The 15619-nt window shown below is 47.9% G+C and overlaps 1 protein-coding gene across 4 annotated transcripts in view; it reads right to left on the bottom strand.

Moving 5' to 3' along the window:
• The window catches only part of GTF2IRD1 (GTF2I repeat domain containing 1), a 1036986-nt gene that overhangs the window by 532795 nt on the left and 488572 nt on the right, over nt 1-15619 (bottom strand). The gene's annotated exons all lie outside the window — the stretch shown is intronic.

The following is a 15619-nucleotide window of genomic DNA, read 5'->3' as shown; positions in this document are numbered from 1 at the left end:
TGATTGTAGTGACACCCTCCCAGAGGTGCACATACAAACATTACACTGTGATCATTACGTTGAACCAATGAAACTCCCCTCCCCCTCCCACGCCATGTCACCCCCAAATTGATTGATTGATGTGGAGGGAGTCTACTACTTCCGGTACACGGCAGTCAGCGCTCTAGTTGCTGCTTCTCCTCACGTTTAAAACTGATGCCCTGGCTAACGCGCAGTGGACGCGCGCAGAGAGACAGTACTGCTTTGTCCTGCTAGTTGACAAGTGTTGACGGAGCCAGTTCTTTTATTCGGTTTTTAATGTGTTCGTGTGAAGCTTTTATTCTTAAATAATAACTTGTACCAGCTACCGTTATTTTACTGTAATTGTGTCTTCCTTCAGCAAGTGGCACAGTTACGTATTTTAAAACGCCTATTTTAAAACGCCTGTTTGCACATTAAACGCACCCTAAATATTGCTATTTGCACTTAGCTTACCTGTTCTCGGTGCTGTCTGATTGCCGTGACCGGTTGCTCCTCCCCGTTCCACCACGGGTGTTGTCCCGATTGATGTGGAGGGAGTCTACTACTTCCGGTACACGGCAGTCAGCGCTCTAGTTGCTGCTTCTCCTCACGTTTAAAACTGATGCCCTGGCTAACGCGCAGCGGACGCGCACAGCGGGCGCGCCGGCGGCGCGCCAAAGGCGCGCCAAAGGCAAGCCCGTCTGCGCCCGGCCGCGACCAGTGTGCGACCAGGGCCAGGCACGCTGCTCGAAATGGAACCGACAGGGAAAGGATCGTGTGGTCTCGAGATGATCTGTGGAGGCTTAACACGGATGTTGACTGCCACTTGCACAGGTTTGACCCAGGCTCCCTCCCCCTTGATTTTACTTGCGGGACGTGTGGGAAATACCTCGGTGTATGGGAGAATGAGGTGAAGGGGCTCCGCAAGTCCAGACCGCTCAGCAATAGAAGTCTTAGAGCAGGGTTGCTGAATTGTAGATCCCTTTCGAAGCATGCCAATGATATCTGGCTGCTACTGGAAGGCCATGATTGGGATGTTTTATTCTTAACTGAAACGTGGCTCAGTGAGGATAACGTGACGGCTATAGCCTTGGCAGTGCCCCTGGGATACACAATGTGCCTCGCCAACCGACAGGGTGGAAAAAGAGGCGGTGGGGTAGCTGCTATAATTAAAGATCAGCTCACACTAACATCCTCGGCCCCTATGCTGATCGCGGGCATGGAGGGGCTTCACTTCTGCATTCAGGTGGGCTCTCAGACATCCTTAGCAGGTCTAGTTATCTACCGCCCACCTGGGGGGAATGACCCTAATCTTACTGACCTGCTGGACGTAATAGTGCAGAGCTCCCTCCTCCATCCCTACTTCCTTGTAGTGGGGGATTTCAACATCCATATGGACAGAACAGATTGTGCCCAAGCAGAGATATTAAGGGCCACCCTGATGGCCGCAAATCTGAGCCTAATTAATAAGGGACCCACACACAGGGCGGGTCACACACTCGATCTCATCCTTTCGAACATTGAAGGGGTGTTGCTGGAAGATCCTCTGCCACTACTTTGGTCTGACCATCTGCTTTTACCTTTTTCAATAAAGCTGGCAGCTGACAGACCAACGCCAAGCAAACGAGTTTTCATGAAAAGACAATGGTCGAAGCTGGTCCCGTCCGCTATGGGCCCAGTCCTGGTGCAAAACATGCCCACGTTAACACTGAACGCTAATTCTGACGCGCAGCGGCTTCATTACTGGATTGAAAATATGATTTCATCCATTGCCCCAGCTAAACGCGCGCTGTCCAAAAGGGACTCCCCCTCTGCTCCATGGTTCTCACAGGATCTTAGAACGGAGAAGGCTAAATGTAAACGTTTAGAGAGGCGGTGGAGGGTAAATTATGGGACTCTGGAGAGAACTCATTATAAGATGGCCTCCCATAAATTTCAGAAGGCTGTCCGAAAGGCAAAGAAACAATTTTTTGCTGCGTCAATTGAACAGGCAGAACACTCCAGCAAGGAAGTCTTCAAGGTGGTTCAGTCCTTCTTCAAGCCTAGATGCATTGAAAGGGAGATACCGCCTTCGGTCACTATCTGTAATAAAATCTCGGATTTCTTTGACCAGAAGATTAAGAGCGTTTATGATTCATTTGGCCCAGTGGTAGCTACAGAGAGAACAGAAGAATCTGCTAAACTGCTGATAAGCGGTCCGCTGACCTGTTTTCAACCGGGCAAGATGCTGGAGAAAGTTGTCCAGCGGCAACTCAGTAAATACATAGAGGACAACAAGATTCTGCACGAGACTCAGTCAGGTTTTAGACCAGGTTTTAGCACCGAGACAGCTCTGATCGAGGTGGCAGAATCAATAAGATGGTCGTTAGATTCGGGAGACTCAGCTTTGCTGGTGCTCCTGGATCTTTCGGCGGCTTTTGACACCGTTGATCACGCAAGATTGCTGATGAGACTGTCGGAAGTGGGCATACAGGATCAAGCGCTGGCCTGGTTACACTCCTACCTGTCCCAGCGAACCCAGAAGGTCGCCTTGGGGACTGTTTCTTCTACACCTAAGCGGTTAGGTTGTGGCGTACCTCAGGGCTCGGCGCTTAGTCCACTTCTATTTAATATCTATATGGCCCCACTCTTCACACTGATCGCTAACTGGGAGGTCAAGGCAGTATCTTATGCCGATGATACTCAGCTTGTGTATCCATACGCAGAGGGGTCTGAGGCAGCCTTGTCAAATTTTAAAGGCTGCCTCCAGGATGTGGCGCGCTGGATGAACACTAATAAATTGAAACTTAATGTGGACAAAACGGAAGTGCTGCATTTTGGCAAAGGCGCCCCGCCCCCCTCTGAGCTCTGGTGGCCGGCAGCAATGGGCTCCCCCCCTTCTCCCAGCACCTCGGCAAAAAATCTGGGAGTGCGATGGGACAACAATCTGTCCTTTGTTTCCCACACCCAACAGCTGATGGGCTGTTGCTTGGGTAAACTTAGGAATCTTCGCAAAATCCTGCGACTTTTGCCGACACATTGCAGGAAAATGGTAATCCATGCGACAGTCACATCTAGATTGGATTACGCGAATGGCCTGTTCCTGGGATTGCCCAAATACTTAATTCAACGCTTGCAAGTGGTCCAGAATGCGGCTGCGAGATTGTTAATGCATATCAGTTCAGTTCAGTTTTAACGTCTTTATTTCGATTTTTCATCATAAAAGACACACATATACACAAAATTACATTAAATACAATTAGTGCGCCGAAGTCATAAAATCATAAATATTTAAATACACATACTAAACAAATCAAAAAGAAACAAGACAAGAAAAATTAAGGCAAGGCAAATCTAGTTAAAAATCTCAATTAAACATGCTTGTAAAGACGTCAAGGGGAATTGTAAGAACATTTGAGCATAGATAAAAAATAGCAGATCGTCAATACTAATAAAATCATAGGCCACAAAATCAGTGGGATAACACAGTATACAAATTATTTGGGTCATGATACTATGAGCTGACTGACTTAATCCTTATCAGCCAAGCCCACCCAAGGAATTTGGCCAATCCTATGGTTAGCCATTCAGAACTGTTGGTTCTCAAGATGTACAATGCTTCACTACTCACTCGGGTGTTTAGTCTAGTACATATAGGTTTCAGCCACTTATTACGTGGTTCACAATAAGCAGTACAGACAAATAAAAAATGACCTAGTGTTTCTTTGCAAACGGTACAACAGGGACAGAAACTTGACTCCAACCTCTGCCAGCCACTAGTAAAAGCCCTCAGAGGCAGTGTACCTACACGGAACTGATGGTATAGTTTCCTATCTAATGTTTTAAGGATAACATCCCAGTATACTTCTTTGTTAGGTACTGTTTTGTGGAGCAAAAACTGGCCTGTCAAATTCATTTTCTCAGAAAGTGCCACATGTTCCGTTTTTACCATAGACCAAAAGAGAAGTTTAAATTCATTCTTGGTAGGGAAGGTTTGAGAACCCGGCTCCGACCAAAGCAAGGGAAGACCCATTTCGGTAAGAGTGTTCTTAATTAGCTTTAGCCACGGTATGTCACCTGCCCCTTGTTGCATTCTCACATCCTGTAATTCACGGGCAAACATGGCCAGCTCCGGGGTGGACCATATGCGTCTCCATAACGCCACCATTCTATAGAGGGCCTGGTGTTTAATGGTATGCATGCCCATGTCCATCAAAAGAGGAAGGACTGGTGTTGAGGGGGGGAGACTAACTAAGTTTCGAAGGAATTTATTCTGTATTCTATCCAGGACAGCCAGGTCCACACATCCCCAAATATCGGCCCCATATAATATGGCTGAGCTGATTTTAGCACTATAAATTTTAAGTGCGGGCAGTACTCTTTTAGTCAAGGAACACCGCTGTACTTTTACTAGACAACCAGTCAGGCGGGCAAATTTCAAACAGAGTGCCGCTACTTGATCTTTCCATTGTAGCCTATAATCCAAGGTAACACCAAGATAAGTCATTACATCAACCTGCTCCAGTCTAGACCCATTCATTAAAACGTGGCCCCTCAATGGCTTTTTCTTAGTCAGGACCATGAACTTGGTTTTATTAATATTGATCTCAAGATCATTCATATTGCAAAAGTCCATGAATTTATTTATTGCTGCCTGTAAACCCTTCTGTGTTTTGGCCAATATGAGAGTGTCATCTGCAAAAATTAAAAGAGGGAATTTGGTCCCACCCAGTGAAGGAGCATCAGTGGGGGTATCTGAGAGGAACTTAACCACCTGATTAATGAAGAGTACAAATAGGGTGGGGGCCAGGACACAACCCTGCCTCACACCGCGAGTTACGGGGAAGGAATCGGTAACCTGGCCCTGGCGACCCCATCTGACTCTTGCAAAGTTACCCTCATGCATCCTGATGGTAAGTTCTAATAGTGCACTAGGGACCCCCATCCTTCTCAATGCTGCCCACATCTTCCCTCTGGGGACCAGATCAAACGCTGATTTGAGGTCCACAAATGCAGCGAAGATCTTCCCGTCTCTCAATAACACAGTTTTCCAATAGATCATGACAAATCTTAATATCTGATCAACTGTGCTAATGTGTGCTCTAAAACCCGCCTGCATTGGAGACAGAATATCTACTTCTGACATCCACGAATGGATTTTCCCTAACAGCATTCTGGCTATTACTTTTTGTAGGGCATCGATGAGGCTGATGGGGCGATAATTTCCCGCATCAGATCTATCCCCTTTTTTGTGCACTGGCAAAATCTCAGCCCCTTTCCAGGAGTTTGGGATCCTAGTCCCTCTAGCTATAGCATTTGCTAAGATTAATATGTACGGGACCCAGTGTGTTTGATCGTATTTGAAGAGGTCCGCAGGGATGCAGTCCATGCCGGGGGCTTTGCCATTCTGCGCTTGTTTAAGAGCAGAAATAGCTTCAGTTTCAGTGAAAACAATGTGATCAAGTGAGGACACCTCAGACTGCACACTGGCATCTTCCCTAATAGTAGTAAGGGAGATCCGTTCCGTGTGGCTGAACTGTGCCTCGTAATGCTTGACCCATTGCTCTGCAGGGACGTGGTTTACTGGAGTATGTAATTCCCCCGCCCCTCCCCATTTCACAACCTCCCAAAATTTTTGTTGGTTAGATGAGGTACTTGCCTGGTATAAATCTAACCAACGTTGATCATCCCATTTGATTTTTGCCTCTTTTAATGCTTTCTTATAATTCACCCTGGCTATCCTTATATCCGGACATGATTTGGATTTAATAGCCCTTAACAGAGAGCTGTGGGCAATACTACAGGTCTTATCATACCATTTCAACCTAGATTGTGCTGGGACATTAATTCCTCCTTTTACGGGTTTGATAAAAAAAGACTTAATTTTACTAAAAAGAGACTCATGAATTGTCCCGATTTGGTCAAGTGGGGTTCCAGCCTCAAGTATGGGTACCATCTGTTTTGTAGCCGCTAGGACCTCCATGGCAATCCTGCTAATAGTAGCAGTATTGTCTTGGAGCCCAGCCCATCTTACCCTTCTGCAATCATTTGTGAGACCAGCGTCTGCTGTATCAATATTTGTTGCAGGGTTCATGCGGAGACCCTCATCCACTGATAATTTTATTACCAGGGGGTTATGATCACTCTCGGATCTAGTGACTATTTCCATGTCCACCAATATTTCCCAAAACTCTATCTTTAACAAAAAATAATCAATGCGGCTCGAGTTTAGGGAGTTATCAAATGTAACTTTTCCCATCTGGTCTGATTTGGTCCTTCCATTCGCTGCACGCAAATCCCATTCAAGGCAAAGACCCAACCACTGCATAACTGCCTCCGTGACTTTTTTAATTGGAGGAATAGACAAAGGGGGAATATTCCAAATCTGATCAATTTCCCCATATCCCCCGCTATCAAGATTAGGAAACGGTTCGAAACAACAGTTGAAATCACCTGCCACCATGACACATTTGTCACTACTAATGTTATTCAGTAGGGAGTCAAGTTCAACTACCACTCCCGCAGGCTTCCCACCTGGTAACCCTCTAGCATATATGTTGAACAAACAAAGGTCCTGGTTATTTTTACCGGTTAATTTCAACGCTAGGATGTCATTACTCAGAGTAGGGAGTTCCGTGATAGTAATGGCTAAGGATTGTCTAATCCAAATAACTAGACCTCCTGAAGGGCGACCCTTCGGTCCTTTACTAGCTGGTTTGTAGTAATTAAGGTAGCCAACCCGATAAATAGCGTCGGTTGACCAACTTTCCTGCAGGATAATAACATCATGTAAATCCACAAAGGAGCCCCAATCAGCCTCTGACGCTTTCCCCCTTAAGCCCGCTATATTCCAAGACAAGACTGCGAGGGTGTAAGTTGTTTTCTCTGCCATCTTGGCGGTTGGGTTGGCGACAGCCTTAGTGATCGTCTGTCTAGGGGTACCTGACAAGAATATTTCCCTTATTTCCACCCTCTGTGAATTTGCGCTAGACACAGGGACAGTCTCTACCCCAGGGACACTCACATTATTTAAAGAGCAAGTTACTACAGCACTAGAACGCCCAGTAATCGATTGTTCTACTTCATGTCAATCCACACCTTCCAGGCCGGAAAGGGGAGCAAACCGGTTCGCAAGGTGGGGATAGAACATTGGATAGAGCGGAGTGTCAAAATGGAATCTCCCTCTAGACCTGTCCCTTCTTGAGTGATGAAACGGGGTGTGGGATCTATTTGCATATAAAGCTGGATAAAAATAATGCAATAGTAAAGTTTGTACATCCCCAACTCTACCGAATCTTGGTTCCCTGCAAATGTATTCGGCAACCCAAGGCTCTCTAAAGCTAACCACCACACAATCCCCCTCAAGATCTTTCTTACCAAAACCTATCCAATCCACCCTCCTTACATTAAGTATTTCAGGATTTAGGTTAGGAGGGAGTGGCCGGTTTTTATTAAGCCAGAATGTAACCTTATTGTAAAGATCCTTGTGTGTTTCCCTCTTGCCATCTACAAGCGGAGCCACGCCAGTTAAAACAATTGTATAAGGCACTGACTCCGGTGGGAGGTTCACACACTGTTTCTTTGGGATGGGTTTGGCGATGGGCTGATGACTAATATTTTTGCCCCTAACGGAAGTTGAGTTTTTCTGAACCTGCTGGTTTTTTACAGGCTTTGGCCTTGCAGGGTTCTCTGTAGAAACTGCTTTCTTAGGAGCGGGTACAGTTTTTTGCGGGACCTTGGGTATAGAGGGTCCCACTTGTGAACTATTACCCCCCGCTTTATTGTTCATCATAATGGTGGGCTTCGGAATGGTCGGGACAGGGGGGGTCAGACCAGCAATTGCTAAGCTGGCGAGGATTCTGTCAGAGGTCGCTATATTATCCTTCACTAGCAGATCTAAGGAATCCATTTTTGTATTTAGTAACCTAGGGGCATATGTATGAAAGCAAAAATTAGTCGCAAACGCTGCGAATCGCAAAAAACAGCGTTTGCGACTGATTTTTCGCTATTTCATATGTATGACACACTTCCAAACTGAAAAATAAGAAATCGCTAAATTAGCGATTTCTTAGGCTGCGAAACAAGAAAACTGCGAATTTCCTAGCGAATACCTAATTTGCGATTCCTTAGCGTTGCGAATATCGCTAACAAGAAATCGCTAGCTAAGAAATCGCAAACACATGTATGAAAAAATCGCAAATTGCGATTTCACGAAATTCGCTAATTAAGAAATCGCTATTAACACCAATTGCTTGCAGGTGGTAAACTGGTGCAAGGTACAAAAACCAGCCCACAATGCAACAAACACACCCACAATGGCTGCAATGTACGTGATAGCCAGGAGGCTGCGTATTCGGGCCCTTGCACACAGGAGAATGAGACAGGAACGTATCTTCAGGCTGCGCATCACCCTGTTACAGAACACTGAAGAGGAGATCTATGACAAGTACAGACTGCACCCACAGACCATAATGGACCTGATTGAGGAGCTGAAACCCCACTTGGAGCACCCTACTCGCAGGACACAAACAATTCCCACACATGTGCAGGTCCTGTGCTCCCTGCACCTCCTCGCGTCAGGGAGTTTTCAACGGGTCATAGCGGAGGTTGGTGGTGTGTCACAGAGTGCACTTTCGCGCTTCTTCCATGCCTTCCTAGATGCAATGCTACTGAGGCTCCCACATCACATTTACTTCCCCACCACCCAACAGGCATTACAACAAACGATACTGGACTTCTACCAGATTGCACGTTTCCCCCACGTCATCGGCTGCATTGACGGGACCCATGTGGCCATCACACCCCCAGCAGAAACTGAATATGTCTACAGGAATCGGAAATGCTACCATTCCCTCAACATACAGATTGTGTGCAACGCTAAGTATCACATCACCGACATCGTAGCCAAATACCCCGGCAGTACACATGACTCCTTCATCTTCCGACACAGCGGAATACACAGACGTCTGAGTGCTGGAGAGTTTGGGGAGGGGTACCTGCTCGGTAAATACATTGCACACATCAATACATCCACTACATCAGTTGAGGGGGGGGACATTGACTCACCTATTGTGTTTTTTACCATGCAGGTGACAGTGCCTATGCAGTGCGCGACTTCATCCTGACCCCATACCTGGATCCTGCAAATGCAAGTGAGAGGAGCTACAACAGGGCACACAGATCTACACGCTGTGTAATTGAGCGAACCTTCGGAATCCTGAAGAGCCGCTTCCGGTGCCTGCATAAGAGTGGAGGCGCACTGCAATACAGCCCTGAGACCTGCTGTAAAATCGTGGCAAGCTGTGCAATGCTACATAACATGGCAATGAGGAAAGGCACCACAATTGATGTGACCGATACAGACACATCGGATGACGAGCGCCCTGCTCCCCCTGCCAGACCAGCACCAGGAGTTGGGGCAGCTGCTGGACGCCAGAGACGGACTGAGATCACACAAAACTACTTTTAGGTGAGTATTGAGGAAATGAGACTACAAAGCCTGATGATGTGTCAAGTGTTTAATCACACTTAACATGAAAGAAATTGTAATTGTCCCCAGCACATGTTGTACACACAGTGCAGAGAAGGCACAAGAAATAGGGCAAACAGCCTTTTGCGGGTTAATGCACCCGTGTTGCAGTCAGTGTCCCCGCAGATGATCACCTCCGTCGGTGCCGTCCAGGGTGGTTGACCCCCATGGTGCGCCCTTGGCCTGCTACCTGTCTGCCACTGCGGCGTCTTTCACCTGGCAAGGTTGGAGTGATGCTGCTGCGACTCGATGTGTCCTCACTCTCAGCAGAGGCCATTAGTGCGCTGCCACCTGCATTGGCTGTCTGCAGCTGTTCCACAGCAGTGGTCACCTGCGCCAGCCCTCGCGCTATGTCCTGGCAGCAATGTGCCATGTCCACCTGCATGGTTACGCTTCTGCGTGTGAGTGCGCTGGTGGTAGTGCAGAGGCGGTTGACTGCCTTGGTATAATTGTGTAGCCGTGCATTGGCACGTCGTCCAGCCCTGTCATTGGCAGCTTGGGTGTCCCTCAAAGTGGCACAGAGCTCTCGTATTGCCGCTACCATGTTGCGATTGTCCTGATGTAGGCGGCCTAGCTGGCGATTCATTGACCGCATTGCCTTGCTTTGCAGGCGCTGTTCCTGCAACATGCACTGTTCCAAGCCGGAGAACACGGTGCCTTCTCCTTCTGTTGCAGTGCTGCTCCTGGGCCTTGACCTGGAAATGGCCTGTTCCCTTTGCCTTGGTGTTGGTGCGTCATGACGGGGCATGTCTGTCACACCCTGACTCCCCTCTCTCCTGTCGGTGTCATCGCCTGTTGCTGGGACTTCATCCTCAAATGGAGGCAGTGGGGGCACATGTGCGCGCTTCCTGCGCTGAATTGGCTGCTGCTCTGTCTCATCGCTGGAGTCCGCAGGGTCTGCAGGCTCCTCTCCCTCAGCGCTGTCTTCTTGTGGCATGGCGTGTGCTGTGGATGTAAAGGGGACTATATGAGTTTGTGTTACTGTCTGCATGTGGCACTCAATAAAGTTACAAATCTTTGACGGCTAATCTCTGACACATTTCTATTCAATGATCCCCAAAACACATATGTTGCATTTACTTGTGATGGTGTCATGGACACACAGTCAGACACAGTACTACGAGTACCATGATGCATTGCTGGGTGTGCTGTAAGACCTGGGCTGGATTGGCATGTTGGGAGTTAACTATGCGCATTTGGGGGAGTGTGCAAGGGATGGGGAGGAGTGCAGGGTGATTTGGCATGCATCTTACCTTGTCTGCTGGATGAGGGGTCGGAGCTGTCGATTGCAGCCACACCACCAACGCTCTCAGGCAGGAGGGTTGACTCCACAAGCTCCTCATGGGGGGTTGGCTGCTCGGCAGTGGATGGTCCTCCTCCAGTCTGACTGGCATCCTTAAGTCTGGCTGCCACTCTCTCCTTGGACCTCTGGCGCATATCATACCACCGCTTGCGCAGCTCCTCGATGGTACGTGTGGTGACTCCAACAGCATTCACCTTGCTCTGTATTTCCAGCCAGATTTTCCTCTTCCTGGCCTCTGGGACTTTGAGTGCCTTCTTCCCAAACAGGAGCTCATGGCTGCAGACCATCTCCTCAATGAGGACCTCCTGCTCCTTTTCTGAAAACTTGTGTTTTCTCTTTCTTTTTTCTGCATCTTTGCCCTGCTGGTTTTGTTTGGGATCCATTGCTGGTTGCTGTCTCCAGGAAAGCCTCCTCACACTCCACAAGCAGCCTCTGGGTGTGGCTCAGGTGAGCAGGTGCAGGCAATCACTACAGTTTCCTGTTTGTGATGTCATCAGCCTGCACCAGGCTTGCAGATTCCCGTTTTTGCGATTTCTTATTTAGCGAATTTCGCTATTAAGAAATCGCAATACGGGATTCTGCGAATTATTTGCGATATTTAAGGAATCGCAAATGATTAGCGATTTATTTTATACATCCCGTTTAGCGAATCTGATTTTGCGAATCGCAAATTCTCGCAATTTGAGATTCGCTAAAGGGGAGTTTGATACATATGCCCCCTAGTCCTTTCAAAAAGAGGTAAAAGTAGAGATTTGAATAGCAGCTCAATTTTAGCCAAAAATATCTCTTCTGTAATGCTAATCATAGTCTCACCTTCCCCATGCTGGACAGTAGCGTTAGTTTTGGGTAGCTGTGGGGGGGATGGTGAGGCATTTCCCAACCCCTCAGCTTGTTCCTCCATGTCCGGTGGGTCTACCCTCTTGCGTTTCCCAGGGTTATGAGTGGGTGTTTGTTGTGGATGGGAAAGGGAATCCATTAGTTCAGTACTAATATTGAGATTTGGTGAGTCTGAAAGACCAGAATTATCCCTGGACTGATCTAGGCAAGTGGTTCCGCTATTTGGTAAGTTAACGTGCGCAGTATTAAAAGCATTTTCCTGGTTAGAATCCACTATCTCCACAGTATGAATCTCAGGAGCAGTTACCAACATTACTTCTACATTACTGTCCGAGTTCAACGTGGAAAGTGGGACAGGGGAGACAGCCTCATTGATTTTACCTAGTGAAGACCGCTTGCCAGTAATAATATCAAGCGAAAGGCGTTTTTCAACCAGGGCGATCTCCTTCTCTAATATAGCAGTAGAACGTTTAAAAAACTGATCAATTGTACCAGTGAAAATACCATTAGAGGTTGAGACCTGAACTTGCCTCTCCTTACCAGACCTTAAGGGCATTTTTGTTATTCTTATTAAGATACAGCGGGCGGGGATATAACCAACCTCAATACTCAATCAGCGATGCCACTCAGGCCACAGTATTTATCCTTCCAAATATGGGGATTTTAACGTCACTTTAGACACAAACAGTAACAATAATAATTATACCAGTTAATAAGGTTCAAAAATACGTAATTAGGAAGAAAATGTTAATAATAGGGCCCAGCCCGGCCTCCTCCGGCCCCGGACGGCCACAGACGGTCCCGCCCTTGTCCCGGGCTTCTCCCGGCGTGCTCCCGCGCGCTCCCGCGCAGCGGCAGATGCAGACTCCTTTGTGGATGTTGCAGAGGTGGGAGGATTGTTGGGGGCGGGGCGATGAGGGAGAGCGGCCCAGGTGGAGCGGGCGGGGGATGACCAGAGACTCCTGGGAGATGGAGTCCTATCCCTTGTGCTCGCAGCCCTCAGCCCCAGGTACGCCCCAGTCAGCTGCTCCCAGGTGTTGGAAAGTGCCTCGCAGCGAAGCGGGACCCGCGCAGCGGGTACCGCGAGGCGTGGAATGGAAAACCGGCAAATGTCCTCTGAAATGCAGGGTCAGCAGAAACAAACAGCAATAAGGTCCCACGTAGCAATAAGCACTCCTCGCTTAAATCCGTGCTCAGATCTGTTGGGGGCGGGGCGATGAGGGAGAGCGGCCCAGGTGGAGCGGGCGGGGGATGACCAGAGACTCCTGGGAGATGGAGTCCTATCCCTTGTGCTCGCAGCCCTCAGCCCCAGGTACGCCCCAGTCAGCTGCTCCCAGGTGTTGGAAAGTGCCTCGCAGCGAAGCGGGACCCGCGCAGCGGGTACCGCGAGGCGTGGAATGGAAAACCGGCAAATGTCCTCTGAAATGCAGGGTCAGCAGAAACAAACAGCAATAAGGTCCCACGTAGCAATAAGCACTCCTCGCTTAAATCCGTGCTCAGACCTGTTGGGGGCGGGGCGATGAGGGAGAGCGGCCCAGGTGGAGCGGGCGGGGGATGACCAGAGACTCCTGGGAGATGGAGTCCTATCCCTTGTGCTCGCAGCCCTCAGCCCCAGGTACGCCCCAGTCAGCTGCTCCCAGGTGTTGGAAAGTGCCTCGCAGCGAAGCGGGACCCGCGCAGCGGGTACCGCGAGGCGTGGAATGGAAAACCGGCAAATGTCCTCTGAAATGCAGGGTCAGCAGAAACAAACAGCAATAAGGTCCAACAAATGATTGTTAATGCATATCCCATTCAAGCATTCCATCTCTCCGCATCTTCGATCACTTCACTGGCTACCTGTGGCACACAGGATTAAATTCAAGGCTCTCACGTTAGCTTTCAGATCCTTGTTTGGCTCATGTCCTACTTACTTGAGGGACCGACTGCCAAGATATACGCAGGTCCGCTCTCTTCGCTCCAACCTCCGGACCCAGCTTGCAGTCCCGCGAATAAGAAGGGCCCGGCTGGGCGGCAGAACGTTCTCTGCCAATGTAGCAAGTCTTTGGAACTCACTCCCCCCGGAGCTCCAACAGGCCCCCTCTGAATCGTGTTTTAAATCAATGCTGAAAACCTGGCTTTTCTCCCAACCTCGTTAATTTACTGTTTTGCACTTCGGTATTTGTTTTTTCTGCTTGCGTTCAGCGCCGGGACACCTCCTTGAGAGGTAACTGTTCGCGCTTTATAAAACTCTGTATTATTATTATTATTATTATTATTAAATTGTCATGGTTGAAGCACCCACCCCCCTCCAACTCAAGAGACTTGTGGCGTATAGCCAGTAAGTGGGTAACACACAGGGGCAGATGTTGCCACTGTGCCACCTAGTACTCCACTTCAGTGTAGATCTGGCCTCGCTATCTAAGCCAATAGTAGACATTCAGCTTGTATCAATATGAAATAGAACATAAAAGCGTGGACTGTGTACCACCCCTCCCCCACACAGTCAGCCCTGTGGGTTGTTGCCTGATTATAATGTTACACAGTTGGACCTGAATTGCAGTAAATATAACTATATCAATCAAATGCATGCATTAATGTTCGAACGGTTATGTTTCCCTGCTCTACCGTGGAGCAAGGGCTGGTTCTCCTCGTTAGTATAAATCTCAATGTGATCTCCTTTGCCACCTGCACGTCACAAGCCGTAGAGGGTTCTCGTCAGCACGTCTTGCTAGTCTTGTTCCTCCAGATCAACCCCTGCGGCCTCCCCCAATTTTTCTGCTTCTTCATCCTAACTGAGAAAAATTACATAACCACCATCTGTTCCATTTTTGACAAGTACAACATCCTCCATAACTAAGTTCGCGACCAGGCGTAGCATCTCATCCCTTTTGTCACTTATTGCATTGTCAGAGTTGGCACTGGTCTTGACCATGAGATAGCCAGTATTTCTGTTTGCCTATTGGGTGTAGCACACAGAGTTTTACTACTTCTATCCTTTTCCGATTTCAGAAAAGGTTAGTAAAGAATATATTTATTTTTGAAGTGGTGGTGTGTGTATCTTAATATGTCATTCTTCTTGTTAATTGAACTAAGATATTGCTCACCAGAGGAAGGATGCTACTATCAAGTGCTGCACCATAGACTCACCCAGGCAGCATGCCTAACTGTCAGTGGTTGCCAAAACCTGGTGGTAGTAGTGGAACTTTGGCCTGGGAGGAGCTGCATCTTTAGCAGGTGAGCAGGATTAGAGGCTTCTCTGACTCAGTCATCTCAAGCAAGAGAGACAAAGTGATGTCCTCCTCCCAAGCTTTGCTAATAAATCTTTGAGAGTGACGATCCCTCACCCTTGTTGGTTCCATCTGGTCAGAAAGGTTACTCGCAACAACACAGATCAGATCAGATCAGAAAATGTACATATCCTATAAGGTGCTGGCATGGGGTGGTCTCAGTGTTCTGTCTGAAATAGATGGTCTATTTAAAAGCAGACAGGATGTGCCATTTGTAATGTGTCCAAGTGATCTATCTCACCCCATAATCTTGACAACAGCAGTGTTGATTTTCTTTTCTGAATTCGTCAGTGCTATTATTATACAGCGCCTGGGGTAAGGTATTATTAGACAGATGTAAAGAGCACCAACTGGAGGAGTGAGTGATACTCCTATATGCAACAAATGTGGTATATTGCTGTGGAGGGGGCTCTTCATAATTACACTTTGCAAACAGAAGAGGAACCCCTTGCACCATTCCTGTAAATAACAGTCAGAGGTCGCATAATGCACATTCTAAACTAAAAGTGCACCTACCACCTCAACTTCTACTGCTGGTCCCTCTCCTCTTTCTTCCCATTACAGTGGATATTCAAGGGTGTACAGTGTATGGCACTCTTACTTTGACTCACCACAAAAACAAATCTAAGGTGGAGAGATGGTCATAACATGTTTCAAATTAGTAGAGGGACTACGTTTTTAGTGATTTAGGGTGAACAATTTTGT

Source organism: Triturus cristatus, chromosome 3_2 (assembly GCF_964204655.1).
Source record: "Triturus cristatus chromosome 3_2, aTriCri1.1, whole genome shotgun sequence".
Classification (NCBI taxonomy): Eukaryota; Metazoa; Chordata; class Amphibia; order Caudata; family Salamandridae; genus Triturus; species Triturus cristatus.
The sequence above is the reverse complement of the archived record's forward strand: the minus strand, read 5'-3'. Positions and strand labels throughout refer to the sequence as shown.